Here is a 14,527-nt window from a genome sequence, read left to right on the forward strand (position 1 = left end):
AAAAATCAATGAATCCAGGAGTTGGTTTTTTGAAAACATCAACAAAATTGACAGACTGCTAGCAAGACTAATAAAGAAGAAAAGAGAGAAGAATCAAATCGATGCAATAAAAAATGATAAAGGGGATATCACCACCGACCCCACAGAAATACAAACTACCATCAGAGAATACTATAAACACCTTTACGCAAATAAACTGGAAAATCTAGAAGAAATGGATAATTTCCTGGATACTTACACTCTCCCAAGACTAAACCAGGAAGAAGTTGAATCCCTGAATAGACCAATAGCAGGCTCTGAAATTGAGGCAATAATTAATAGCCTACCAACCAAAAAAAGTCCAGGACCAGATGGATTCACAGCCGAATTCTACCAGAGGTACAAGGAGGAACTGGTACCATTCCTTCTGAAACTATTCCAATCCATAGAAAAAGAGGGAATCCTCCCTAACTCATTTTATGAGGCCAACATCATCCTGATACCAAAGCCTGGCAGAGACACAACAAAAAAAGAGGATTTTAGACCAATATCCCTGATGAACATCGATGCAAAAATCCTCAATAAAATACTGGCAAACCGGATTCAGCAACACATCAAAAAGCTTATCCACCATGATCAAGTGGGCTTCATCCCTGGGATGCAAGGCTGGTTCAACATTTGCAAATCAATAAACATAATCCAGCATATAAACAGAACCAAAGACAAGAACCACATGATTATCTGAATAGATGCAGAAAAGGCTTTTGACAAAATTCAACAGCCCTTCATGGTAAAAACATCTCACACAGTTAAACCTTTCCTTTCATTGCTCTGTTTGGAAGCTCTGTCTTTGAGGAATCCATGAAGGTTCATTTTAGGGCGTGTTGAGGCCCATGGTGAAGAAGGAAATATCTTCAGATGAAAACCGGAAAGAAGCTTTCTGAGAAACTGCTTTGTGATGTGTGCATTCCTGTCACTGAGATATACCTTTCTTTCATTGAGCAGTGTTGAAACACAGTTTGTGTATAACCTACTGAGGCATATTTCGGTGCGCATTGAAGCCTAAGGTGAAGATCAAATAATCTTCAGATAGAAACTAGAAAGATGCTTTCTGAGAAAATGCTTTCTGATGTATTCATTCATCTTCTAGAGGTAAACCTTTCTTATGATTGAGCTGTTTAGAATCACTGTTTTTGTCGAATGTGAGAAACGATATTTGGGAGCACACTGAATCCTATGATGAAAAAGGAAATATCCTCAGATAAAAACTAGAAAGAAGCTTTCTGAGAAACTGCCTTGTGATACGTGAATTCATCTCACAGAGTTAAACTTTTGTTTTCATTGAACAGTGTTGTAACACTGGTTTTGTGGAATCTGCAAAGGGATATTTGGGAGCGCATTGAGGCTTATGGTGAAAAAGGAAATATCTTCAGATGAAAACTGGAAAGAAGCTTCCTGAGACACTGGTTTCTGATGTGTGCATTCATCGCATAAAGTTATACCTTTCTTTCATTGAGCACTGTGGAAACACTGTTTGTGTAAAATCTATGGAGGGATATTTTGCAGCACAGTGCAGCCCATGGCGAAAAAGGAAATATCCTCAGATAAAAACTAGAAAGAAGCTTTCTGAGAAACTGCTTTGTGATATATGAATTTACTTGACACAGTTAAACATTTCTGCTTATTGAGCAGTTTGGGACCACTGTGTTTGTGGAACCAGCAAAGGGACATTCGGGAGAGAATTGAGGCCTATGGTGATAAAGGAAATATCTTGAGATAAAAATTGGACAGAAGGTTTCTGAGAAACTACTTTGTGATGTGTGCATTCCTCTCACAGGGTTATACCTTTCTCTTCATTGAGGAGTGTGGAAACACTGTTTCTTTAAAATCTCAAAGTGATATATCTGAACACATTGAAGGCTAAGTTGAAGAGGGAACTATCTTCAGGTAAAACTAGAAAGAACCTTCCTGAGAAACTGCTTTGTGACGTGTGCATTCATCTCAAAGAGTTACCCTACCTTTACATTGTGCAGTTTGGGAACACTATTTCTGTGGAGTCTACATAGGGATATTTGGGAGAGCATTGAGGCCAATGGTGAAAAAGGAAATGTATTCAGATGAAAACTGGAAAGAATCTTTCTGAGAAACTGCTTTGCAATGTGTGCATTTATCTCCCAGAATTATACCTCTCTTTTCATTGAGCAGTGTGGAAACACTGTTTGTGTAAAATCTACAAAGGGATATTTTGCACTGCTTTTAAGCCTATGGTGATAAAGGAAATGGATAAAAACTAGAAAGAAGCCTTCTGAGAAACTGCTTTGTGATGTGTGAATTACTCTCACAGAGTTAAACCTTTCTTTTCATTGAGCAGTTTGTTAACACTGATTTTGTGGAATCTGCAAAGGGATAATCGGGAGCACATTGAGGCCTAAGATGAAAAAGGAAATAACATCAGATGAAAACTGGAAAGAAACTTTTTGAGAAACTGCTTTGTGAAGTGTGCATTTATCTCATAGAGTTATACCTATGTTTTCTTTGAGGTATACATATTCTTTCATGGATCAGTTTGCTAGCATTGTTTTTGTGGAATCTGAGAAGGGATAAATTTAATCGCTTTTATGGCTATGGTAACAAGGGAAATGTCCTCAGATGAAAACTAGAAAGAAGCCATCTGAAAAACTGCTTTGTGATGTGTAAATACATCTCACAGGGTTACAGTGTTCTTTTCATTGAGCTGTCTGCTAACACTGTTTTCTTGGAATCCATAAGGGATATTTTGCAGTACATTGAACCTTATGGTGACAAAGAAAATATCCTCAGAGTGAAACAAGAAAGAAGATGTCTGATAATCTGCTATCTGATGTGTTAATTCATCTCACAGAGCTACACTTTCCTATCATAAAGCAGTTTGTTAGCACTATTTTTGGGGAAACTGAGGTGGAATAGTTTGGATTGCATTGAAGCCTACACTGACAAAGGAAATATCCTCAGATAAAAACCGGATAGAAGCTTTCTGAGAAAGTTCTTTGTGCTGTGGTAATTCATCTCAGAGAGTTACCCCTTTCTATTCATGAAGCAGTTTGCTGACACTGTTTTCCGGTAATCTGCAAAGGGATATTTGTCAGCACTATGAGGCCTAGAATGAAAAAGGAGATATCCTCCAATAAAAACTAGAAAGAAGCTATCTGAGAAACTGTATTGTGTTACACAAGTGCATCTTGCAGAGTTAAACTGTTCTTTTTCGTGGATTCTGCCAAGGGATATTTGGCAGCCCTTTAAGGCCTATAGTGAAAAAGGAAATATCCTCAGATAAAAACTAGAAAGAAGCTTTATGAGAAACTTCTTTGTGATGTGTGAATTCATGACACAGATTTACACCATTCTTTTCATGAAGCCGTTTGCTAACACTGTTTTTGAGAAATCTTCAGTGATATTTGGGAGTGTATAGAGGCCTACAGTGAAAAAGGATATATCCTCAGATGAAAACTAGAAAGAAGCTTTCTGAGAAATTGCATTGTGATGTATGAATGCATCTAACAGAGTTACACTGTGCTTTTCATTGAACAGTTTGTTACCACTGTTTTCTTGGAATCTGCAATGGGATATTTCTTAGCGCAATGAAGCTTATGGTGACAAAGGAAATATCCTCAGATAAAAACTGGAAAGAAGCTTTCTGAGAAACTTCTTTGTGATGGGGTAACTCATCTCAAAGAGTTACACCGTTCTTTTCTTTGAGCAGTCTGTTAACACTGTTTTTGTGGAATCTGCATTAGGATATTTGGGAGCGCATTTAAACCTATGGTGACAAAGTATATATCCTCAGACTAAAACCGAAACGAAATTTTCTGAGCAACTGTTTTGGATGTGTAAATTCATCTCACAGAGTTACACAATTCTTTTCATGGATCACTTTGTTAGCCCTGTTTCTGGGGAATCTGAGAAGCGATATTTTGAATCGCATTGAAACCTATGGTAATGAAGGAAATATTCTGAGACAAAAACTGCATTGAAGCTTTCTGAGAAAGTTCTTTGTGATGTGTGAATTCATTTCAGAGAGTTACACCCTTCTTTTCATGGAGCAGTTTGCTAACACTGTTTTCCTGGAACATAAAAAGGGATATTTGGCAGAACTTTGAGGCCTTTAGTGAAAAAGGAAATATCCTCAGAAAGAAACTAGAAAGCAGTTTTTGGGGAAACTGCTTTGTGATGTGTGAGCTCATCTCACAGAGTTACACTGTTCATTTCATACAGCAGTCTGCTAACACACTTTTCGTGGAAACTGCAATAGGATGTTTTGGAGTGCATTGAGGCCTATGGTGGAAAAGGACACATCCTCAGATAAAAAGCAGAAAGAAGCATTCTGAGAAACTGCATTGTGATGTGCAAATGCATCTCACAGAGTTACACTGTGCTTTTCATTGAGCAGTTTGCCAAGACTGTTTTCTTGGAATCTGCAGTACGATATTTCTTTGCGCAATGAGGCCTGTAGTGACACAGGAAATATCCTCAGATAAAACCTGGATAGAAGCTTTCTGAGAAAGTTCTTTGTGATGTGTGAATTCATCTCAGAGAGTTACACCTTTCTTTTCATGGAGCAGTGTGCTAACACTGTTTTCGTGGAATCTTCCAAGGGACATTTGGTAGCACTTTGAGGCCTATAGTGAAAAATGAAATATCCTCAGATAAAAACTAAAAAGAAGCTTTCTGAGAAACTGCATTGGGGTGCGTGAAAGCATCTCACAGAGTTAAACTGTGCTTTTCATTTGGCAGTTTGCTAACTCTGTTTTCTTGGAATATGCAATGGGACATTTCTTTGTGCAATGAAGCCTGTAGTGACGGAATATCCTCAGATAAAAACTGGATAGAAGATTTCTGAGAAACTGCTTTGTGATGTGTGAGTTCATCTCACAGAGTTCCACCATTCTTTTCATACAGGAGTCTGCTAACACTGTTTTAGTGGAAACTGTATTAGGATGTTTGGGAGCACTTTGAAGCCTATGGGGACAAAGGAAATATCCTCAGATAAAAACCAAAAAGAAGCCATCTGCAAAACTGCTTTCTGATGTGTGAATACATCTCACAGAGGTACAGTGTTCTTTTCATTGAGCAGTCTGCTAAAACTGTTTCCTTTGTTATTTCTCAGCACTTTGAAGATTATAGTGACAAAGGAAATATCCTCACATAAAAACTAGAGAGAAGTTTTCTGAGAAACTGCATTGGGATGTGCGAATCCATCTCACATTGTTACACTCTGCATTTCATTGAGCAGTTTGCTAACACTGTTTTCATGGAATCTGCCAGGGAATACTTGGAAGCCCTTTGAGCCCTATAGTGAAAAAGGAAATATCCTCAGATAAACACTAAACAGAAGTTTTCTGAGAAAGTTCTTTGCGATGTGTAAATTCATTTAACAGAGCTACACCTTTCTCTGCATGAAGCCGTTTGCTAACACTGTTTTCGTGGAGTCTGCAAAGGGATATTTGGGAGCGCATTCAGGCCTATGGTGAAAAAAGACATATCCTCAGATAAAAAGCAGAAAGAAGTTTTCTGAGAAACCGCATTGTGATGTGCAAATGCATCTCACAGAGTTACACTGTGCTTTTGATTGAGCAGTTTGCTAACACTGTTTTCTAGAAATCTGCAGTGGGATATTTCATAGTGCAATGAAGCCTGTGGTGACAAAGGAAATATCCTCAGATAAAAACTGGATAAGGGGCGGAGCAAGATGGCCAAATAGGAACAGCTCCAGTCTCCAGCTCCCAGGGCGAGCAACACAGAAGACAGGTGATTTTGGCATTATCCAACTGAGGTTCTGGATTAATTTCACTGGGGAGTGCTGGACAATCGGTGCTGGTCAGCTGTTGCAGCCCGACCACCGAGAGCTGAAGCAGGGCGAGGCATCGCCTCACCTGGGAAGCGCAAGGGGAAAGGGAATCCCTTTTCCTAGCCAGGGGAACTGAGACACACAACACCTGGAAAATCGGGTAACTCCCACCCCAATACTGCACTTTAAGCAAATGGGCACACCAGGAGATTATATCCCACACCTGGCCGGGAGGGTCCCACGACATGGAGCCTCCCTCATTGCTAGCACAGCAGTCTGCGATCTAACCACAAGGGAGCAGCGACGCTGGGGGAGGGACGCCCACCATTGCTGAGGCTTAAGTAGGTAAACAAAGCCCTGGGAAGATCGAATTGGGTGGAGCTCACAGCAGCTCAAGGAGGCCTGCCAGTCTCTGTAGACTCCACCTCTGAGGACAGGGCACAGCTAAACAACAACAACAGCAACAACAACAAAGCAGCAGAAACCTCTGCAGACGCAAGCAACTCTGTCTGACAGCTTTGAAGAGAGCGGTGGATCTCCCAACATGGAGATTGAGATCTGAGAATGCACAGACTGCCTGCTCAAGTGGGTCCTTGACCCCTGAGTAGCCCAACTGGGAGACATCCTCCACTAGGGGAAGACCGACACCCCACACCTCACACGGTGGAGTACACCCCTGAGAGGAAGCTTCCAAAGCAAGAATCAGACAGGTACACTTGCTGTTCAGTAGTATTCTATCTTCTGCAGCCTCTGCTGCTGACACCCAGGAAAACAGGGTCTGGAGTGGACTTCAAGCAATCTCCAACAGACCTACAGCTGAGGATCCTGACTGTTAGAAGGAAAACTAACAAACAGGAAGGACACCCACATCAAAACCCCATCAGTACGTCACCATCATCAAAGACCAGAGGCAGATAAAACCATAGAGATGGGGAAAAAGCAGGGCAGAAAAGCTGGAAATTCAAAAAATAAGAATGCATCTCCCCCTCCAAAGGAATGCAGCTCATCACTAGCAATGGATCAAAGCTGGATGGAGAATGACTTTGATGAGATGAGAGAAGAAGGCTTCAGTCCATCAAACTTCTGAGAACTAAAGGAGGAATTAAGTACCCAGCACAAAGAAACTAAAAATCTTGAAAAAAGAGTGGAAGAATTGATAACCAGAATAATTAATGCAAAGAAGGCCATAAACAAATAGAAAGAGATGAAAACTATGACACGAGAAATAAGAGAAAAATGCACGAGATTCAGTAACCGACTCGATCAACTGGAAGAAAGAGTATCAGCGATGGAGGATCAAATGAATGAAATGAAGTGACAAGAGAAATCTAAAGAAAAAAGAAGAAAAAGAAGTGAACAAAGCCTGCAAGAAGTATGGGATTAAGTAAAAAGACCAAAACTATGTCTGATTGGGGTGCCTGAAAGTGAGGGGGAAAATGGAACCAAGTTGGAAAACACTCTTCAGGATATCATCCAGGAGAACTTCCCCACAACATTCAAATCCAGGAAATACAGAGAACACCACAAAGATACTCCTCGAGAAGAGCAACTCCAAGACACATAATTGCCAGATTCACCAAAGTTGAAATGAAGGAAAAAGTCTTGAGGGCAGCCAGAGAGAAAGGTCGGGTTACCCACAAAGGGAAGCCCATCAGACTAACAGCAGATCTCTCGGCAGAAACTCTACAAGCCAGAAGAGAGTGGGGGCCAATATTCAACATTCTTCAAGAAAAGAATTTTCAACCCAGAATTTCATATCCAGCCAAACTAAGTTTCATAAGTGAAGGAGAAATAAAATCCTTTACAGATAAGCAAATGCTTAGAGATTTTGTCACCACCAGACCTGCCTTACAAGAGACCCTGAAGCAAGCACTAAATATGGAAAGGAACAACCGCTACCAGCCATTGCAAAAACATGCCAAAATGAAAAGACCATCGAGGCTAGGAAGAAACTGCATCAACTAACGAGCGATATAACCAGTTAATATCATAATGGCAGGATCAAGTTCACACATAACAATCTTAACCTTAAATGGAAATGGACTAAATGCTCCAATTAAAAGACACAGACTGGCAAACTGGATAAAGAGTCAAGACCCATCAGTCTGCTGTATTCAGGAGACCCATCTCACATGCAGAGACATACATAGGCTCAAAATAAAGGGAAGGAGGAAGATCTACCAAGCAAATGGATAAGAAAAAAAAAGCAGGGGTTGCAATACTAGTCTCTGACAAAACAGACTTTAAACCATCAAAGATCCAAAGAGACAAAGAAGGCCATTAGATAATGGTAAAGGGATCAATTCAACAGGAAGAGCTAACTATCCTAAATATACATGCACCCAATACAGGAGCACCCAGATTCATAAAGCAAGTCCTTAGAGACTTACAAAGAGACTTAGACTCCCATAGAATAATAATGAGAGACTTCAACACCCAACTCTCAACATTAGACAGATCAACGAGACAGAAAGTTAACAAGGATATCCAGGAATTGAACTCATCTCTGCAGCAAGCAGACCTAATAGACATCTGTAGAACTCTCCACCCTAAATCAACAGAATATACATTCTTCTCAGCACCACATCACACTTATTCCAAAATTGACCACATAATTGGAAGTAAAGCACTCCTCAGCAAATGTACAAGAACAGAAATTATAACAAACAGTCTCTCAGACCACAGTGCAAGTAAACTAGAACTCAGGACTAAGAAACTCAATCAAAACCGCTCAACTCTAACATCACAATTAAAAGAACTAGAGAAGCAAGAGCAAACACATTCAAAAGCTAGCAGAAGTCAAGAAATAACTAAGATCAGAGCAGAACTGAAGGAGATAGAGACACAAAAAACCCTCCAAAAAATCAATGAATCCAGGAGTTGGTTCTTTGAAAACATCAACAAAATTGACAGACCGCTAACAAGACTAATAAAGAAGAAAAGAGAGAAGAATCAAATAGACTCAGTAAAAAATGATAAAGGGGATATCACCACTGACTCCACAGAAATACAAACTACCATCAGAGAGTACTATAAACACCTCTATGCAAATAAACTAGAAAATCTTGAAGAAATGGTAATTTCCTGGACACTTACACTCTCCCAAGACTAAACCAGGAAGAAGCTGAATCCCTGAATAGACCAATAGCAGGCTCTGAAATTGCGGCAATAATTAATAGCCTACCAACCAAAAAAAGTCCAGGACCAGATGGATTCACAGCCGAATTCTACCAGAGGTACAAGGAGGAGCTGGTACCATTCCTTCTGAAACTATTCCAATCCATAGAAAAAGAGGGAATCCTCCCTAACTCATTTTATGAGGCCAACATCATCCTGATACCAAAGCCTGGCAGAGACACAACAAAAAAAGAGAATTTTAGACCAATATCCCTGATGAACATCAATGCAAAAATCCTCAATAAAATACTGGCAAACCGGATCCAGCAGCACATCAAAAAGCTTATCCACCATGATCAAGTGGGCTTCATCCCTGGGATGCAAGGCTGTTTCAACATATGCAAATCAATAAAGGTAATCCAGCATACAAACAGAACCAAAGACAAAAATCACATGATTATCTCAATAGATGCAGAAAAGGCTTTTGACAAAATTCAACAGCCCTTCATGCTAAAAACGCTCAATAAATTCGGTATTGATGGAACGTATCTCAAAATCAAAAGAGCCATTTATGACAAACCCACAGCCAATATCATACTGAATGGGCTAAAACTGGAAAAATTCCCTTTGAAAACTGGCACAAAATAGGGAAGCCCTTTCTCACCACTCCTATTCAACATATTGTTGGAAGTTCTGACTAGGGCAATCAGGGAAGAGAAAGAAATCAAGGGTATTCCATTAGGAAAAGAAGAAGTCAAATTTTCCCTGTTTGCAGATGACATGACTGTATATTTAGAAAACCCCACTGTCTCAGCCCAAAATCTCTTAAGCTGATAACAAACTTCAGCAAAGTCTCAGGATATAAAATTAATGTGCAAAAATCACAAGCATTCATATACATCAGTAACAGACAGAGAGCCAAATCAGGAATGAACTTCCATTCACAATTGCTTCAAAGAGAATAATATACCTAGGAATCCAAATTACAAGGCATGTAAAGGACCTCTTCAAGGAGAACTACAAACCACTGCTCAGTGAAATAAAAGAGGACACAAACAAATGGAAGAACATACCATGCTCATGGATAGGAAGAATCAACATCGTGAAAATGGCCATACTGCCCAAGGTTATTTATAGATTCAATGCCATTCCCATCAAGCTACCAATGAGTTTCTTCACAGAATTGGAAAAAACTGCTTTAAAGTTCATATGGAACCAAAAAAGAGCCCGCATCTCCAAGACAATCCTAAGTCAAAAGAACAAAGCTGGAGGCATCACGCTACCTGACTTCAAACTATACTACAAGGCTACAGTAACCAAAACAGCATGGTACTGGTACCAAAACAGACATATGGACCAATCGAACAGAACAGAGTCCTCAGAAATAATACCACACATCTACAGCCATCTGATCTTTGACAAACTGTAGAGAAACAAGAAATGGGGAAAGGATTCCCTATTTAATAAATGGTAGTGGGATAATTGGCTAGCCATAGGTAGAAAGCTGAAACTGGATCCTTTCCTTACTTCTTATACGAAAATTAATTCAAGATGGATTAGAGACTTAAATGTTAGACCTAATACCATCAAAACCCTAGAAGAAAACCTAGGTAATACCATTCAGGACATAGGCATGGGCAAGGACTTCATGTCTAAAACACCAAAAGCAACGGCAACAAAAGCCAAAATTGACAAATGGGTTCTAATTAAGCTAAAGAGCTTCTGCAGAGCAAAGGAACCTACCATCAGAGTGAACAGGCAACCTACAGAATGGGAGAAAATTTTTGCAATCTACTCATCTGACAAAGGGCTAATATCCAGAACCTACAAAGAACTCAAACAAATTTACAAGAAAAAAACAAACAATCCCATCAAAATGTGGGCAAAGGATATGAATAGACATTTCTCAAAAGAGGACATTCATACAGTCAACAGACACATGAAAAAATGTTCATCATCACTAGCTATCAGAGAAATGCAAATCAAAACCACAATGAGATACCATCTCACACCAGTTAGAATGGCAATCATTAAAAAGTCAGGAAACAACAGGTGCTGGAGAGGATGTAGAGAAATAGGAACACTTTTACACTGTTGGTGGGATTGTAAACTAGTTCAACCACTATGGAAAACAGTATGGTGATTCCTCAAGGATGTAGAACTAGAAGTACCATATGACCGAGCCATCTCATTACTGGGTATATATCCAAAGGATTATAAATCATGCTGCTCTAAAGACACATGCACACGTATGTTTATTGCGGCACTATTCACAATAGCAAAGACTTGGAATCAACCCAAATGTCCATCAGTGACAGACTGGATTAAGAAAATGTGGCACATATACACCATGGAATACTATGCAGCCATCAAAAAGGATGAGTTTGTGTCCTTTGTAGGGACATGGATGCAGCTGGAAACCATCATTCTCAGCAAACTATCGCATGAACAGAAAACCAAACACCGCATGTTCTCACTCATAGGTGGGAACTGAACAATGAGATCACTTGGACTCGGGAACGGGAACATCACACACCGAGGCCTAGCATGGGGTGGGAGGAGGGGGGAGGGATTGCATTGGGAGTTATACCTGATGTAAATGACGAGTTGATGGGTGCTGACGAGTTGATGGGTGCAGCACACCAACATGGCACAAGTATACATATGTAACAAACCTGCACGTTATGCACATGTACCCTAGAACTTAAAGTATAATAAAAAAATTAGTAAATAAAAATAAACAAATAAATAAATAAATTAAAATAAAATAGAAAACAAAAAAAACTGGATAGAAGCTTCTGAGAAAGTTCTTTGTGATGTGTGAATTCATCTCAGAGTGTTACACCATTCTTTTCATGGAGCAGTTTGCTAACATTGTTTCGTAGCGTCTGCCAAGGGATATTTGGCAGCACTTTGAGGCCTATAGTGAAAAGAGAAATATCCTCTGATAAAAACTAGAAAGAGGCTTTCTGAGAAACTGCATTGGGATGTGTGAATGCATCTCACAGAGTTAAACTGTGCTTTTCATTTGGCAGTTTGGTAACCCTGTTTTCTTGGAATCTGCAATGGGACATTTCTTAGCGCTGTGAAGCCTGTGGTGATGAAACATCCTCTGATAAAAACTGCATAGAAGCTTTCTGAGAAACTTCTCTGTGATGTGTGAATTCATCTCAGAGAGTCACAACATTTTTTCATGGAGAACTTTGCTCACACTTTTTTCGTGGAATCTGGCAAGGTAGACTGGGCAGCACTTTGAGGCCTATAGTGAAAAATGAAATATCCTTAGATAAAAAATAGAAAGAAGCTTTCTGAGAAACTGCATTGTGGTGTGTGAATGCATCTTACAGAGTTACACTCCTTTTTTCATGGAGCTGTTTGCTAACACTGTTTTCCTGGAATCTGCAGTGGGTTATTTCTTAGTGCAATGAAGTCTGTAGTGAAAAAGGGTATATCCTCAGATAAAAACTGGATAGAAGCTTTCTGAGAAACTGCTTTGTGATGTGTCAGTTCATCTCACAGAGTTCCACTGTTCTTTTCATACAGCAGTCTGCTGACACTGTTTTCATGGAAACTGTATTAGAATGTTTGGGAGCACATTGAAGCCTATGGGGACAAAGGACATATCCTCTGATGAAAACTAGAAAGAAGCTTTTTGAGACTGCTTTGTGATGTGTGAATACATCTCACAGAGTTACAGTGTCCTTTTCATTGAGCAGTCTGTTAACACTGTATCCTTGGTTATTTCGCAGCACTTTGAAGATTACAGTGACAAAGAAAATATCCTCAGATAAAAACTGGATGGAAGCTTTCTGAGAAAGTTCTTTGTGTTGTGTGAATTCTTGACACAGAGTTACAATGTTCTTTTCATTGAGCAGTCTGCTAACACTGTTTTCTTGGAATTCATAAAGGAAATTTCACAGCACTTTGAAGATAATAGTGACAAAGGAAATATCCTCAGATAAAAACTAGAAAGAAGCTTTCTGAAACTGCGTTGTGATGTGTGACTTCATATCCCAGGGATGCACTTTCTTATCATGGAGCAGTTTGTTAGCACTATTTTTGGGGAATCTGAGATAGGATGTTTTAGATCACCTTGAAGCCTACGCTGACAAAGGAAATATCGTCAGATACAAACTAGAAAGAAGCTTTCTGAGAGCCTCCTTTGGGATGGTTGAATTCATCTCACAGAGTTACACCTTTCTCTACATGAAGCCGTTTGCTAACACTGGTTTCTTGGAATTGATAAAGGGATATAAAGGAGCGCATTGAGGCCCATGGCAAACCAGGAAATATCCTCAGATAAAAAATTGAAAGAAGCTTTCTGAGAAACTGCATTTTGATGTGTGAATACATCTTATAGAGTTACACTTTTCTTTTCATGAAGCAGTTTGCTAACACTGTTTTCATGGAATCTCCCAAGGGATATGTGACAGCACTTTGAGGTCTACAGTGAAAAAGGAAATATCCTCAGATAAATCTAGAAAGAAGCTTTCTGAGAAAGTTCTTTGTGATGTGTGGATTCATCTAACAGAGCTACACCTTTCTCTGCATGAAGCCGTTTGCCAAAACTGTTTTCGTGGAATCTGCAAAGGGATATTTCGGAGTGCATTGAGGCCTACGGTTGAAAAGGACATATCCTCGGATAAAAAGCAGAAAGAAGCTTTCTCAGAAACTGCATTGTGATGTGCGAATGCATCTCACAGAGTTACACTGTGCTTTTCATTGAGCAGTTTGCTAAGACTGTATTCTTGGAATCCGCAGTGGAATATTTCTTAGCACAATGAACCCTGCGGTGACAAAGGAATTATCCTCAGATAAAAACTGGATGGAAGCTTTCTGAGAAAGTTCTTTGTGATTTGTGAGTACATCTCACAGAGTTACACTGTTCTTTTCCAACAGCAGTCTGCTAACAATGTTTTTGTGGAAACTGCAGTAGGATGTTTGGGAGCGCTTTGAAGATTATAGTGACAAAGGAAATATACTCAGAGAAAAACTAGAAACAAAGTGTCTGAGAAAATGCACTGTGATGTGGAAATTCATCTCAGACGTGCACTTTCTTATCACAGAGCAGCTGGTTAGCACTATTTTTGGGGAAACTGAGATGGGATATTTTAGATCACATTGAAGTCTACACTGACAAAGGAAATATCCTCAGATACAAACTAGAAAGAAGATTTAAGAGAGCCTTCTTTGTGATGTTTGAATTCGTCTCACAGAGTTACACCTTTCCCTGCATGAAGCCATTTACTAATACTGTTTTCTTGGAATCTGTAAAGAGATAAAAAGGAGTGCATTGAGGCCCATGGAGAACCAGGAAGTATACTCAGATAAAAACTAGAAAGAAGCTTTCTGAGAAACTGCATTGTGATGTGTGAATGCATCTTACAGAGTTACACTTTTCTTTTCATGGTGCAGTTTGCTAACACTGTTTTCGTGTAATCTTTCAGTGGATACTTGGAAGCCCTGTGAGCCCTATAGTGACAAAGGAAATATCCTCAGATAAAAACCAGAAAGAAGTTTTCTGAGAAAGTTCTTTGTGATGTGTGAATTCATCTACCAGAGCTACACCTTCCTCTGCATGAAGCTGTTTGCTAACCCTGTTTTTGT

Source organism: Macaca nemestrina, chromosome X (assembly GCF_043159975.1).
Source record: "Macaca nemestrina isolate mMacNem1 chromosome X, mMacNem.hap1, whole genome shotgun sequence".
NCBI lineage: Eukaryota > Metazoa > Chordata > Mammalia > Primates > Cercopithecidae > Macaca > Macaca nemestrina.